Raw genomic sequence first — 16,216 nt, 5'->3', positions numbered from 1 at the left:
TAATCAGGCTCGTCACAGCGGCACCATCAGAGAAACAGTTTCACGTCTAAATGTGTTCAAATGCTTAATTAAGATATTGACTCACTGTTCACACTCATTCCAAGCCATAGTTGCCGCTGATTTGTTTAAACATTATGGCTTTGGGAATTGGATTTAACGGCACCATAGGTGCAAACTTAGCGATAACTGACGTGTTGGCCGATCCCTCACAGCCTGTGTTTGCTGATTTGGTGATGAATCTACTGGGAGTAGTGATTTATATTAGGTAGCAAAAACAAGTACAGTAAATACAGAGGAAGGATTACAAAGTAACCTGCAGGAGTTTTGTTTGTGGTTTGCTTTCAGATGTGATTTATTATTTTGTCAGACCATTTTAACAGCTCAGTGAGAAAGTTGTTGTTGATGTCAGCCTGAAAAAGGTATTCTTGGAAAACAAAGATGAGCTACATATTTTAAGAGTAATATAAAGCAGTAAATAAAAAGCAGGTGTATGTGGCAACATAATAAACCCCTTTAAATCAAAACAACTGCCCAGAGGCACAAAGCCGTCTCTTTGTTTTCCATCTCGCACCTTTACTCTGAAAGCCCTTTCTGAAGTGTAATGATTATCACAGCCATCACAGTGAGCTCAGACTCAGGGACTCGCTTCCATTTAGATTGGAGGAAGGATAATTGGGCTGATTGATTGCAATGAGAGCTTCCATCACCTCCTGAAAGCCAACTTCTCAGGAAAGAGACAGGGTGTCGGTTGTGATTAGCCCCACTTTGGTTCCCTGTTGATGGACATCAATAAACCACTTTAAAGACCCGCGGGTTGCACTTTTACCCCGTCTTTACAAAGTCTGGCAGCATGGTCAGTACCTTGGCTGCCATCTTGAACATGTTGGTTGATAAATTTAATAAATTCATTATTCAGTCCACTAAGTTACAGAAGTGGTTCTCTAAATGAAGTGCACCCCCTCGAGGGGACACGAACTGATTACAAAGGAGGTTGCATAACGCCGTTAAGATGTTACTTAACTGCTTTCTGATTAGGTGTCACCAGGTGACGTGTTTTCCTCCTTCAGGCAGCATTATGACAATAATCTTATTCAAACAAAAACTCGAAGTCTTGGTTCAATGTTTCAGACAGGTAAAGATTGTTTTAGTTTTTACAATAATCTTATTCATTTTTATGTTTATTTTCTTCTGATGATTTACATTTTTTATCTGCCGTCTGTTTACTGTCCATTCTGCCCACACCTTTACTATCGCCCACATACACTTTTGACTCGCTCATTCTTTAAGTTATTTTATTTGTTGTCTTCACAAGGAGCAGGTCATTAGTCGAACTGCGAACATCAAACAGATTCTATTGCGAATCTGCAATTTTTTCTTAAAATGTAAGAAATAACTACAAAAGGAGAGAATGACACAACAAAGTACACGGTTATCAAACGAATCGAACTGCGACTTTATGATCTGCGACACAATGTGACACCGTCCTTCACAGAGATAAAATAATTCACTGTCATGAATATTTTATGGAGAACCTGTCACTCATAGAACAGTTCACCTGGCACTGTTGGATCATGTATTTCATCACGCTGTTGTTCACCAAGTTCTCTTGCAGTTTGTGTTCCTATATAGTGACTGTTTTTCTCCGCTCCTCCAGGCGCACACACACACACACACACACCCTGCCAGTCTGCCAAGGAGAAGCAGCTCACAGCTCTGGGAGATTTGGCAGAAAAGCAAAAGGATCCTCAGTGAGTATTTTGTACTCCTACAACATCGCTGAACTCAAGTACCATGGTAACCGTCCAAAAAACTCCTACCACCTTATCACATTTTTAGCTCTCCTCTTTTATTTCTCTGTATTTTTAAATAGCAACACACTGACATGGAGGTGTTAGCAACTGACCAGGAAACTTTGTGTCACTCTGTAATACATGCATAAAATATAACTGCAAGGCTTTTATTTTGAAGGGGACTATTTTGGTTTTGGTTTAACTTGACATCTGCCTGGTCAGTGAGCTTATGCACCTTCATTCAAATGTGTTGGACCACCTCTGTAGTATCCCAAACAAATGGAAGAACGAGTAAAACAAGCTTCGATGGGAAATGTGTCAAAGAATGTTTGTTGTCAAACACATTTGTCTTCCTGCTGCTTTTGCTGTTTCTGTTGCATCTGTGATTCACAGATAAACATATATTTTCACAATTTTCTGGGTTTTGTCTTTGGGACACCAAAGAGTTGAATTGTTTACCTTAAATATATATCTTTTATAACGAAACCTTTTGACACAGGAAATATTTGAAACAAAATGCAACAATATGCGTGTAAGCATTTTAAATTAGTTAGAGTTGGAGTTGGCCTGAGATTAGGGCAGTACCTCAGGTTGGTTGGAAGTGTACAGTTCCATTGAACAGCTGGTGCTCAGTGCTGTAGTACAATATAAAATCGCCTGACCTGGGGTGGTTGACTTTTGACACTTCATTGCTAAATACTTTGAATGAAATGTTTTTCAATATGTGTTGACAATTGATTTAAAACAAATCACAGTCTTGGCCTGGCAGATGTAGCATAGATCAGAACAGGAAGTAAATGAGAATTCATGGAGAACCCTATTTTTAACATATTTTTTATTATTATAATTTTTGCTTTTATGCTGACTGCTTCTAACTCACTCCAAATGGCCCATCCCATCAAGGACGTGTTATAGGTCATAGAACAGGATTAATCCAGCGTCTACTGAAACAGTGTAAAATCATTTGTACAGCAAAGAAAAGCTCATGAAATGAACCGGCCTTCGTGATGGACCCAGATTTTTACGGTTCAATTCCACTCCAGGGAAACACAGATGGACTGACTGAAGAAAATCTGTCCCTCGTGAGGGGAGACATCAAGTTGACTCTCATTCAGAGCTGCTCCCTTCAAGTCTTTCCATCACTCTCCCTGAAGGTCTCTCTCTCTTTCTCTGTCTCTCTCTCTTGCTGCTCAATTGACTATGAATGCCCACAGGGGGCGACTGCACTGGGCCCTGCATGGTTTTATAAAAAGCCCAGTTTCTCTGATCCCTCCTCCTCCTCCTCTTCATCTTCCTACTACTCAGTGATCTTGCGTCTCCAGTACTTACTACCGTTTTCAGTCAGTGACCCAGACCATATATAATGAATGAGAGTCATCGTGTTAACTCACTCGCTTCTTCGTTCTGCCCTTCCTTGTGTTAGTGTTAAGCGTCCAGGCTAGTTACGTGGAGACGTGGGCGTGTTTTGGCCAGGCTAAAGTGATCGACCTAAAAAGGTTAAATATATACTTTATTTACCTTTAATATAATGGGGTGAAATGCATGTAGCTCTGTGGCTGTCACTGTGATATACTACAGAATTATATGTATATGTGATTTATTTTATATTTTAATTGCTCATGATGTACCAGCATTCCCTTTGCGATCTGCTGGCAGGTCCTGACCTACATATTGGGCATCCCTGCTCCCAATGAAGTCATTAACCTGGGAATTTTTAAACAAGAATAATAAACAGCTCAAACAGTTTCGAGTCCTAACTGTCAGCAGGACCATGAGGGTCTACTCTCTCCAGGTTTTCTTGACCTGGATGACTGAGAACCCTGTACAGACACATATTTATTTCTGCAGTACTGCTCTGGAATAAATGTGCTGTAACACAACAATGCTGACACAACTCAGCCTTGTCTAAAGCACAAGTTACTCAGACCCTTCTCCAGAATGTGAGACTTTTTCAAAAAGTTGAAATCCTCAGGGCTAGTATCCCAGTAGCTCACTGCAGGCTCCTCCTGTGAGGAGTAGACAGTTTCTCTGTTGCTTACAGCAAAAGCAAAAAATAAATAAATATCCAAACGTAAGAAAACGCTGTTGGCAAAAATGTCTTTTCAACTCACATTGTCTAGTTTTGTTTCTGTTCCAGTAGCTGTCCTACAGTAGATGTGCTGCTGCAAAGACGGCCAATACATTCAAAGAAGCTTTAACTCTAAACAACAAGAGCAACTTTAATTTGCATTGCAATGCAATTTGCCATATAGTGATGTTGATTTAAATATTAATACTATTTTTTAAGCAAACAACCTTCTCATTAACCCTTTGTCCTTTGTCTGTTCTTTAAATAATTTCAATCCTTTTCATTTATCAGTATGATTATCAGCAGAGCAGAATGCTCTTTTCTTGCGGCGACGTCTAGGTTGATAAAACTGTATGGCCTGTCTAAAGTTCTGCTGAGTCCACCTCCATGAAATATGTTGTGATGACAAATTCCCCTAATCATCTGCTAAAAACAGTTGTTATCATGACATGAGGGAGCGGCTCTGCCACCATTTCACAGTCCATCTGTTTGCACAGTATGCTCCAGACTCTCACATCGCTTTGCCAAATTATGGGTAAGAATGCAGCCTCTGTGTCTTCCAATATTTTAAGTCCTAATTAGTTAAGCAATAATCTTTTTTTTTTTAATTTTAGTGGAAATCTTTGCCGTCATTATCGTTTTTTAAATTATATCTCGAGCCTCCACATACTGATAGAATGTGGAGTTTTCTCTCATATCTGGAAGATGTAAAGTGAAAATGAACTGCCCTTGCACTGTAGGGTAGGAAGGGCAAATAACTGGCCACCTTCTCCCCCATGAGAGCTGACATGTGAGTGAATGTTAAGTGACTGTTAAGTGACTGTTGGTCCCAAAGTGTCGCATGTCTTTCAGAGTTCCATAATGCAACAGGACAACATGTTAGAAAAGCCTCAGAGACCAGCCTAGCCTTGACTTCCATGCCAAGAGAACTGAGGTGATAAAGCAGCCTTTAGCACGTTGGTTAATTTAAATAAAAATAAAATGTCATCCTAATAATTTTAATCAATAGATAAGATGAATCAATAGACATATATCTGATTTAACGATATGGTCATTTTGCAGCGTTCTTAGGCTGATCATCACTACCTGATCTGTTAGAGACACATTTATAGAAAATGTCAAATGCAATTAAGACTTTACCCTGTTGTTATAACGTACCATGTGACCAGGTTGTCAGGGTTTCATCCCACTAAAATCATGTTATATTTGCCAAAGCTGAAGTCATACAGGGAAGTAGGAAAAGAGGGAAACAAACTAAACCTGATTTCAGCAGGGTTAATGCACAGCATGTGTGAAGGCAGTGTGAGGTTAACCACAGGTCAGCTGCTCCCTGTACAGCAGTTATATAATGCTCTACATCAGAATGATTCCTGAATCACAGTCCATACATGCTGTGACATCTCCCTCACTTTCTCCATTATCACAAACCCCATTATCCTCCTCTTGGGATACACTGGCTGGCCAGAGTCCTAATCAACCTCTCATTCCACGACTGCTCGCCAACAGAACTACCATGTCCACATTCATCAGTAATATTTCAATTTGAAATCACATGTTGTAAGCTAATTAACAGAGAACACGAGGTCAGCTCTATGTTATAGAATATAGGAAAGTGATAAACATGATAAGCTACAAAATACAAGTATTTTAATGACTGTTTATGGATAAGCTTCAGATAAGCTAATTAGATTAATATCAAACAGGATTGCCTCGTCACATTTACAAGGAACTTTTTTGATCACAATCTATATGCATAGTGCATATGTCAAACTTAAGGCCTGTGGGTAGAATCTGGCACACCGTGTCATTTCTGATGGTCCACCAGAGTTGAGCAGTGCAACATGTAACATATTTAGTTGTCTTGACATAAAGGTATATGGAAGAGTGGAGTCTGTAGTAATATTTCCTGGATGGGTTAAATGTAGTATTGTAGTATTGTCCACATGCATGGCGAATCATTTTCTATAATCAGAACATGATGAATGGATGAGGGTGACTTTTTTTTAGAGTGAGAACGGATCAATAGAACACAGTATAACTGTCACGGCATTGTCTTATCAACCCCAAAATGTGACTTATATACTACAACATGGTCAGACTTGAAATTATTTCCTGGAAAAGACAGTGTAACATAGGTTTATCTTGTTGCTGAGCTCCTCTTGTCATAGCCTGATTTAAAATGTCAAAGTATCGTACCAGTGCCTAAAACTTTGTATTTGTGGGAATATAATGGCTACCACTTGGTTAAAACTGCATCGCTAACACGCTATTAATGTTCCACATTATAGCCCATAATAAAACTTTATTGATGTAGCACCTAGCAACGCTCATTGATGTTCATGTCGGGCGCCAACGCATGTTACATCATGCATTTATTGCCTCCCATGATGCACCTGGGATGATGTGTAAAAACGCTTTTATGTGCCTGCACTGCTGTGCTAATTAAGTCATCCATGTAATGAAGGTGTGACATTACATCATACATTATGGGATTGAGGGAATTATTGATCGATAATAGGGTCACAATACTGCACAGTTATTGCACGTCTGGCGACACTGACAGTCTTTTCAAACCTGATCAGACACAACCATTAAACTCTGCTATATATATTTTTCTTCCAAGCATCTGTTGGTGACTTTGTTATTAGCCGTCTGCTCAAAGACTGTTGCCACAGTTTGGACGAGGCTGTGATAAGTCATCACATGTTTGTTCCCCAGACACCATCTGAACACCACCACACTTGCTCTGCAGTGACTGGGGAACCTCAGACTGAGAATGTGGGTGGCTCTGTTTGCACTGACAGAACTAGGTGTGTGGGTGCCCGAGGAGAGTGATTAATTCAGTGTGTGCTGATGCCTGGCCCTTCCACCCTCCGACTCTGCCTTCCCTTAAAATGTGTTGTGTGTTTTTCCTGCTAACAGAGGCCACAACACTGCTGCCTAACGACTAAGACTGACTCTGTATGCTGAAGGCAGTCTCAGCAGGCAGGTTAAACAGCCAAACCACCAGGGGCAGTCTGGAGGAATCATTTCTCAACTAAATTAATGAAAATGGAAAATCCTTGGCATCTTCACGACCAAGTGCTGACCTGGGCTGTCGGAGAAAAAGTCAATAGATTTTTTGCTGCTTAAAAAAGACGATTTGTTATGTGCTCTCTTCCATTCACTGACAGTGAAGTGCTACAGCAGTCACTTCATGCCTTTTTAATTCAAGATTCTTTGTTGTGTCTGAGGGAGTTTTATATCAAATATTGTCTTACTGTAATTATCAACCATTCTGCTTTAAAATGCACTAAGTATATATATATTTAACTTTAAGCCTTGCAGTTTCCTCCATGCCAATGTGTCCTTGTTAAATTACATATTCCCATATGGCCACTGATTTCTGATTTAGAAATGTGTGTATGGTGTGTGACAAATGCACACACATATAACCATTGCTCTAGCGATTGATAAGTGTGAATAAAAGCGGTATTTTTTGTCATCTCATAGTCAGACCACAAGTTGTTCCTCATTTGTTAACTTTAATTTTGACATTATGTATTTACACAGTGGTAAAGTGTGCTCTATTTAATCAAAGCCCACAGTGAAATACCTGCAGCAGCTGGGAACAAAAAAAATATTAACTGTCAGCAGTGGACAAAAAGAAAACAGCAACACAACGCAGCGCCTTGTTGTCCTAACCTCAGTGTAACTAAATTAAAAACACTCCAAATATAACAAACAGGAACTGTACCAATACTTTGCATCACTCACGGTAAAAAGACTGACATCATTTTTAAATATACGTCCCAGCAGCAGAATCCACAGCTTTGAAACCTATCTTTTGATACATTTACAATAACATTATTTTTAGAGGTTATTCCTATCATTATATGTTAGATATTTAGGAGTTCGTTTTTATATAATAAACACTTTTTAGTACTTCTTTAATCACCTTTGATCAGTTATTTTTAAACGTCTGCGTCTGGACCCATTTTAAAAAAGTGGAAGTGAGAGAGTCAATATAATTGACTGCTCAAAAGTAGGTTGCGGATGGAACTTTGTAGAGTCAATAAAAGGTATTTGTCTAAGCTATGAAGGCAGCATCCTGTCTCTGGAGCAGCCTCTGAAGATTTTCTCTGGCTCTTCTTAGGAAAAAAAAAAGAATCTGCTCAGCTGTGCTTAAAGTGTCAGAGAAACATCAAATGAAAGAGTCTCTGGAAACTGATTCCCAGTGGGACGGTGGCGTGTTACTAGTAAATTGTTGTACGGAAATGGCTCTCCATAGCTCGTTGCTGTCAATAATTTGCAAGCGTGCCAGGCAAAAGAAAAAAACATGCAAAAATACAGTAGTCTCAACTTAATGTGTCACTGCTCCAATGGAAAATATTTGTCCAATAGGAGCAGCAGCCATGAGAGTCAGTAAGACTAAAACTGCAACCCTGATCTGAACAAATCTCTGTGCTGAAGAAAAAAAAAACAACACCGCTCTGTTTTCCGTTTCTGTGGCAGAGCGTAAAAATCAGTTGATAAAGCACAAAGCACCAGTGGTTGTCAGGGCTTTGTATTCAGCATCCATACAGTTCTTGCCAACGTGGCAGGCTGTCTAATCTGCCACCACGCACGCTCATGTCACCTGATCCACAGCACAGTCCCGATCACAGGGAGACAGCATTCTAATAGAGGGGAGATGGACGAGGAGAGAGGGGAGCAATAGGAGAAAAGGGGAAATGGATTGGATCCATTGGACAGATGGTGCATGCATGATGAATGAGCCAGTCCAGGCACATTTTTGTACTAGTTAAAAGCTCAGGAAGACTCAAAGTCACCGTTCAATTACAATAACATATGTTTAACTCTGTGGACATCGTCTCGAAACGTCATTGGGTTGATTTATACAAGGATTTCCATTGAATAAAAAACACATCATAAGAGTGTATAGTCGAACCCCTCCCTTTTCAAACAATTTGAAAATACGAAAGAACGAAAGTACAAGCAAACCAATCCCGTGTAACTGCTTTTCTCTGTCAATTTGTGTTTCAATGTCATTGATGTCAGATTTTTATTTTTTCTATCATTAGAACTACTTAGTATTAGTATTAGTATTAGTGCACGTATTTCTGGCAGCCTACACCACAGCCTAGGTCTTCATATGTCTCCTAACTATTAACTATTATTAGGAGGTCTTGATCATGTTGGAAACACAGTATGGATGATGTAAAGACGTTCTGTGTTTGAAGTGTATATCGTAGCAAAGGTCATGTAAAGGCTGAACTCGCTCTCACCCCCCTTAGAATCCCTGTGCGAACAGGTCTTTTACTTATAGAACATTTTTAGATCATTAATTGACTCGACTTTCATCTCAGGAGACCCATAGAGTTCAACCACTGAGTTTTATACACAGTATAAACAATTGATGTCCCCCCATATCTTGTTGCTTTAGTGTGCTGCAGTTAGATTTTGATCTGATTTTATTTCTCATGTACTGGATGCCCTGTGTGTTGTACATTTACAGAAGCGGTATCTTAGCAGCTCCATTCATCAAACACACGATATCATCAACCATTAAGACAGAAAAACGGCTTTAACCTGCAGAATTACTTATTTATTTTATTTGTTCCGAAACAAGTTATGTGTATTTATATTTAAGTGATGAATTTTTTTAGAGTCGAAGAAATATAAAGACATAAACCGACTACTGAGTTGAAATAGCTGGAAAGTTTCTGTAGAAAAAGGGAAATGAATGAGGTGAAATTAAGAGTCACTGCTTTAGAAGTCGACTGAGGCTTTGGAGGCAGCAGATTTATACATTACACTTGCTGCTGTGTAATGACTGTGGAGCCATAACACATTGGAGCAGCTTGGATTGTTGTTTAAATTTCCTGGGGCTACAGCGTTACAGAGTTCACCTGGACCATGAAAAATGCAATACAATGAATAATTATATGATAAATTAAAAAATATATATATTTCTGTTTTTTAAGTCCAAACAATATGATCAAAACTATAATTAAAGTACTTCTAGACTAGACGTAGCAAAGGCACATTGTGCCCCCCACAGGTCACAAATCACGAATTTGGATTGGCTTCCACCCTGTCAGTGAGCTTGCTGATCAGCTGAACAAAAAATATCGTCACGTCTCGTGGGATCTCGTAGCAACTTTTGAACTTTTTATTTTAGGTCTAACTACCATACAAGTTCATTGTCCTTTTTACAGAACTTTAATTTGAAAAGAACAGATGACTTCCTGTTTAGCCTCTATTATACAACTGTCACTGATTCATTTATCATCGCTTGCATTGTTCATGGCCTATGTGGGTCTCATTTGATGGGTCAGCATGTATTATTAAAATACATTATGTTCACACTTCAGCTTCTTGTCTGCTGTGTTGGCATATTCCTAAAGCTCATAGTTAAAAAAAAGACGATAATTTCAATGGCCCTGAATCAATGGTAACTCTTGATAATTCTTTGCTGGTATCTGTTGGCCTCTAATGTTCTGATAAATTAGTCTACATCCTTGTATAGAAAGCGGCGCTGATGAACGCTCTATTGTTTCTTGCCGTACGTCTTCTGTAATTAACCCAGACGCTGGGAAGAGAGTAAACCCTATTTAAACAAAGACACTTTCTCCGCAATAAATTAATCATAGTTATAGAATGGAGAAGTGTCTTTTAATCTGTGGAGATTCAAGCCATTAATCATCCCCCGGCAACATAAAGACAATTACTTCTCCAGAAATGTATTCCCTTCGTGTTGCTTACAATTTCCTGTCACACAGTATGAACACAAAGACTGCTTGTTTTAATTGGATCTGTTTGTTTTAAGCATGTTTATATCAATTTCAAATAGGTAACACTCAGCCTGTTTTAAATTCTTTAAAAAGTGCTGTTCATAAAATTGTGGACAGTTAATTCATTTTTTTATAATTCATTTTTATTCTGATGTATTTTTTTCATCCTTTTTTATAAATAATAAATCTCAGTATGATGATAATTACGACATGCATGAATCATTAAGTAGACCCAGGTATATACTGGTGCAGTCACTTAATCTGGCATGAGTGATGCCTCACAATGGATTTAATTTACTACAGTATTAGCTTCGAAGCAACATTTTCTACAGTTTGCTAGTTCGCAGTTGCTTTGTGACAGGACGCTGACAATGTGAAAAATAAACACGTGGCCCTTCACTACTAGGCACTAGTTAATGCTCAACCTTATCTTTAATGCAGACAACAAACCATTGAGAAGGCAGTCCTTTATTGCAGCTAAGGCTAACTGTTAACGGGATAAGAGGGAGATTATTTACATTTACCTGCAATCATCATTATCCATCAGTCACTGACAAAAAAAATCACTTTTTCCAAATCCTTTGGTCAATCCAGTTAATACCACTGCTTTTTTTTACTGCTAAGAACCAGGTTCAGTGTTCAAAGAAATATTGATTTTTTTTTATTGATTTTTTTTTTATGATGCCTTGTTTTTTTAGATTCCTCCATTTTCACCACAGCTCAGCTCTGGCTAAGGTGGAATGCTACAGCCAAAATTCTAGACAAAAATCCAATTTGTGATCCCTGAAATATTAAAAATCTTGTTTAGCCAAAAATGGCTGAAGAACTCTCCAGCAGAATGGAATAGAAAACCAGATTCTAAAGCCATTCCGGCTGCACAGTGGAGCAGAGCAATGTCATGCGATTCGTCCCGGGGATTGTAAAGTGACTGACTTCTGCCTGAAGAAAATTCAGGGTCAAAATCTTCCAAACTTCAGACGACAATGCGGCACAGATAGCACATTTAAAATGATAAATATTAATGAAACACCTGTCAGTTTTCCTAGCTTTGGTGATAGGATCGCAGAAATGATTGGCTGCTAACGTTTTTCATCCGTAAGGCATGGAGGCAGGGAATGTGTGCATTCTGTAGCTGTGAAACCCACAGTACATGACCTGAGGGAGAAGTTGGTGTTGGGCTAATAAGAAAATGCTCATGCATTATATAAAACTCCATCTCAAAGTAAAATAGAATAACAGCCACGTCTTTATTTATGGAAAAACCAGTGGTTACTAAAGATACTACAAGATGTTGAATTCATAGAAGAAGTCTATCTGAAATGTAAATATAAGCCTGAACATACAGACATGAGGAGAACCCTAATGCCATGAATATTGATGCAGACTCATATCGTCAAGCTCCCTCCTACGCTCTTATTTTGAAAGCTGAGGTTGGCCCCTTTAATCCATTTGTTTTTTCAAATATTAAATACCCTTTATAATTCAGGTTGATCGTTATCCCAATGTGCCAAATAAATAATCAGATGAATTCATTAATATTCACACAACATACTGATTAATTTGATAACAGTTCCTGCGAGGGCTGGTCCAAGAAGTTTTTTAGTTTATCTTTAACTTCCTTTATCACCTAAATGCTGTATGAATGCAAATGAAAATCTGTGCATGTTGTGTTCAAGTCATTAGCATGCACTGGGGCAAAGTTTGATTTCTCTGATTATTTAATTTGTGATTTGTTTTGTCACCAAAATTTTTGTTCTTCTAACTGGCAAATTGACTTTAAACATTTTCTGATAAACTTTAGTTTGTTCTCATTTCTAAATAGATATATATTTGTCTGAATACGGTCTTTGCAAGTGTCTCAGTTGTGCCTAATCCACATTAGTCTGCATTAAAATCCTCTTTTGAACATTTCCCCTGACCTCTTGAATTCAGACAAATCCTACCAAAGCCATTATTTACCAATCACCAACATTTATTGTTCTTCACAACTCACTCCCCAAATGCCCCTTTATTCAACCTTGCCCCGGCTGTCCAGAATTTCACTCTCAGATGTTCCCCACAGATACCCACGGACAGGAAAATCAAACATTAATGAACCAACAGTAACACTGAGTGCCAAAACAAATGCACAGCGGTGTCTTGTTATTGACCTCATCCACCTTCCCTGTTAGCTTTCCAAAGCAATGAAACAATGACGGGCCTGAGTGTAACACGTGACCACCGCTGACTGTCAGTGGAACTGAGTCTCTTGGTGTATCCACTCAGTGTTTTTATATTGGCTGCAAACTAACACCACCTTCTGCCAGAATTGTTTTACCTTCTCAGGTGCACAATAAAGACACTATGAATAAATAATAATCCACGAAGACCGTTTATTAACTTCAGTCCCCGGCATTTGTGCACATTTATGGAATTAGACTCAGGCTCCCGGTTTATTTAGGTTTACTGAACAAAAATATTTAAAATAATAATAATAATAGTAATTTTTTTTCAACTAACAGTTATATTCAATATTATATTTTTTACACTTGTCAGACTTGTCAGATTATTTCTATATCTACTTTTTTTTTTCAGTTTGTCCCTTGACCCGTACGACCTTTAGCTGTTGTATCTAATGTAATCTCATCAGGTTTTACGTCACTATACATATATATATATTCCTATCTAATCCCATCTCTTTACATCAGTGATTCCCAACCACTGGGCCGTGGCACATTAGTGTGCTGGGTGAGATCATCATGTGTGCTGTGGAAAATGATCCAATTATACTGAATTGGTCTGAAAGCAATTCACTGAAAATAATTTGTCCTAACAGCAGAACAAGTAGCTTTAAAAACAAACAAACAAACAAAATGTGTCTTTCTTCAATTCCTTTGAGTTGTTGTGTTTAACTAAACAGGGCCAGGTTTCACACCGAGTAATGAATGCGTTGTGACTCAAAAAGTAGTTGGTAAACACTGGTTTAACTCTGTTCCTGTATGTACATACTCTATGTTTATAACAGATACTTGCCTTATATATTAACATACATTGGAAATATACATTTTGTCACTCAATGTGCTGTTATTATAATATTTAGACTGAAAGCACCAAATGAATTTCTCTCAGATGTTAGCTCTACAGCACATGGTGAGCTTTTTCTTTTAAATTTTTTTTTTTTACTTCCCAGTTTGAGTTTGTTTTAGACTCTCTCTAAATGATGCATACACATTTGAGGCTTGTGGTCTTGCAAATCATGTATATTCAGACTTCTTCTTAAGAAAACTCATGTTACCCGCCCATACTTTGAAGCTAGGGTTTAAAAGAAGGAGAGATGAAAAACAGCCAGAGGAGACGCCCTGAGAAGACATTCTTTTTAAGCAATGTGGAGCCACTGCACAGTTGAAAAAGCTGGGACAAATATTGGTTCGTGGCAGCATGTACTGTAGAAGCCGTCCTGTCAAATTGATGCCGGCACCTGCAGACCTTTTCCACAAACATCAGTCTGTTTGAGTTTCTACACAGAGTGTGTGGTTTTTTTAGAGCCTCTTCACATCGTGTGTGAACAGTTTCCCTGCAGGAAATAACACGCAGAACATTTCCAAGGTTTCCATGGAAACAAAACATACTATCACATCAGTTTCATACTGTACATATTATGAAAGCCATTGTGCCAAACGCCAGCAGATCAATTCAGTAGCTAAGAAATGTTTATTGACACACAGGAAGACCGGATGTGATTGTAAGGCTGACAGGCTGAAGAGATTATCTAAACTCAGAGATTAACCTTTTCACTCCTCCTACGTAGTTTGATTGTAAAAAAAAAAGTGCTGGATATTTTTTTCATACACTGGTGAATGTTAAGTTTCTGTTTAAGCAGTGATTTTGTCGTCTCTGAGATTTTACGCTGCAGTTTTTTATTACTTCACACCACGTCACCCACTCAAACTTCATTGAACATCTTGCACAACGATTCAATGGCTGTGTTCATCTGCTGGGATTTGGCCCTTTGTCTGTATTTTCTCTTTTTGTCTTACTTTGTGACTGTTTAAAAGTTTAAAACAGAGCCAGTAGAGGGCAGAAATGCATCTCTGTCTGTCCCCTTCTCATGGTTACTTGTGGTGTACCAAGCTTTTAGAATAATTTTACTGTTATGTAAGTATTTTATGTTCTGAAGATAATACAAGGATAATTCTTGGGAAATATTTGTTTTCTTTTAGTTTTCTTAAATAAAATGTGTCTAATGTTCCTTTATCACGACAATCATAGCAGGACAGTGATTATATGCTTGATGAGACTGTAGAAATATATGTACCGGTAGTTTAAATCATGTGGAAAAAATGTTAAGGACTAGATATGTGGAAAAAACATTACTTTGAACTAGTATGGAGAGATAAGTGCCTTCAAACAAGATCACTGCACTTTCATCAGGGAAGGAGAACAGACTTACACCATCAGTGTTTTAAAGACTTTATGCAGATTTTTATCTTAGAAGCTGCATCGCTTTTCTATGCTAATCATTCTTAAAAGATGCCAATCTGTCTTTGGGCAAAGTGCAGCGTACACCCAACCACTAAGACACTGCAAGTGAATGTAAAAAGGTAGCAAACACAGCAAAGTTAAAGCCAAGGAGAAGAGACAGTAAACAGAAACAAACCACAGCCTAAAGTGAGTTTTGTTTAGTAAAATCCAGAGACGCAGATATAACTGTATAAAACTGAAAATCAATACTGTAACAATCCTCTGACATTACAGGTCAACAGTTAAAAAACAGACCATAGGAATAACAAACAGCACAGACAGTGTTGCAGTTGTTATACTTCAGTACTTTTTTGCAGGATTTATAATAATTGTACAGAGTTTTTCATATATACATTTTCAATCATCTTTTGTTCATCCCTTTTTGTTTACTCTTATATTTACCACCTTAACTGACTCAAATCAGACTGACAACACATCTTTAACAAAAAGTAATTAATCATGTTAAATCCTTCACAGTGGATCCTACACAGGCAGCTTTAATACCATAGTCAGTAGAGAATACTTTAAAAAAATGTTAAAATACAAACAAAAGTTATTCCTCCTACGAGTGGATGCAACTCGATTTACAACTCAGATTTACCTATGCCGTTGCTGGCTAGTCTGAATGTAGCTGGAATCCCATTATGTAAAACAACAATTGGCAACTTTTCCCTGGGTGTGTGTGGGCGTGTGTGTGTGTGTGTGTGTGTGAGTACAACAAATGTAGAGAGCAGCTGAATAAATGAGGGACACGCTGGAGAAAATGTTTACAGTGAGGAGGGAGAGAAGAAGAACGTCAAAGAGCTGAGACGCTTCTTCACTCCTTACCTGTTTTACCGACTCAAATTGGTTGTCTCTCCGTTGCATAACACAGAGTTTCTTCCCTGTGAAAAACAGCGATTTAATGATTTATGATTCTCTTCTGCTTTTCTAAAAGACACTGCAAATGCAGGTAATAATACTAAGGTTCTGTGATGACCTAATTAAAACCTGTCGTACATGGACTAATTTTGTTGGATTTATCCCCTCGTGCAGCTTTTTTGCAGGATGTATGTATATCTGTGTTTATATATATATATATA

At 38.2% G+C, this 16,216-nt stretch overlaps 1 protein-coding gene across 3 annotated transcripts in view; it reads left to right on the top strand.

The window, feature by feature from the left end:
- LOC103387524 (gamma-aminobutyric acid receptor subunit pi) overlaps window positions 1-16,216 on the top strand; it is a 55,259-nt gene that overhangs the window by 4,116 nt on the left and 34,927 nt on the right. For all 3 annotated transcript variants that reach the window (XR_003051317.1, XM_008322206.3, XM_008322207.3), the window contains exon 2: window positions 1,655-1,748. The gene's annotated coding sequence lies outside the window, so the exon portion shown is untranslated. The remainder of the gene's footprint in view (window positions 1-1,654; window positions 1,749-16,216) is intronic.

This window comes from Cynoglossus semilaevis, chromosome 12 (genome assembly GCF_000523025.1).
Source record: "Cynoglossus semilaevis isolate Cse_v1.0 chromosome 12, Cse_v1.0, whole genome shotgun sequence".
Taxonomy (NCBI): domain Eukaryota; kingdom Metazoa; phylum Chordata; class Actinopteri; order Pleuronectiformes; family Cynoglossidae; genus Cynoglossus; species Cynoglossus semilaevis.
The sequence above is the reverse complement of the archived record's forward strand: the minus strand, read 5'-3'. Positions and strand labels throughout refer to the sequence as shown.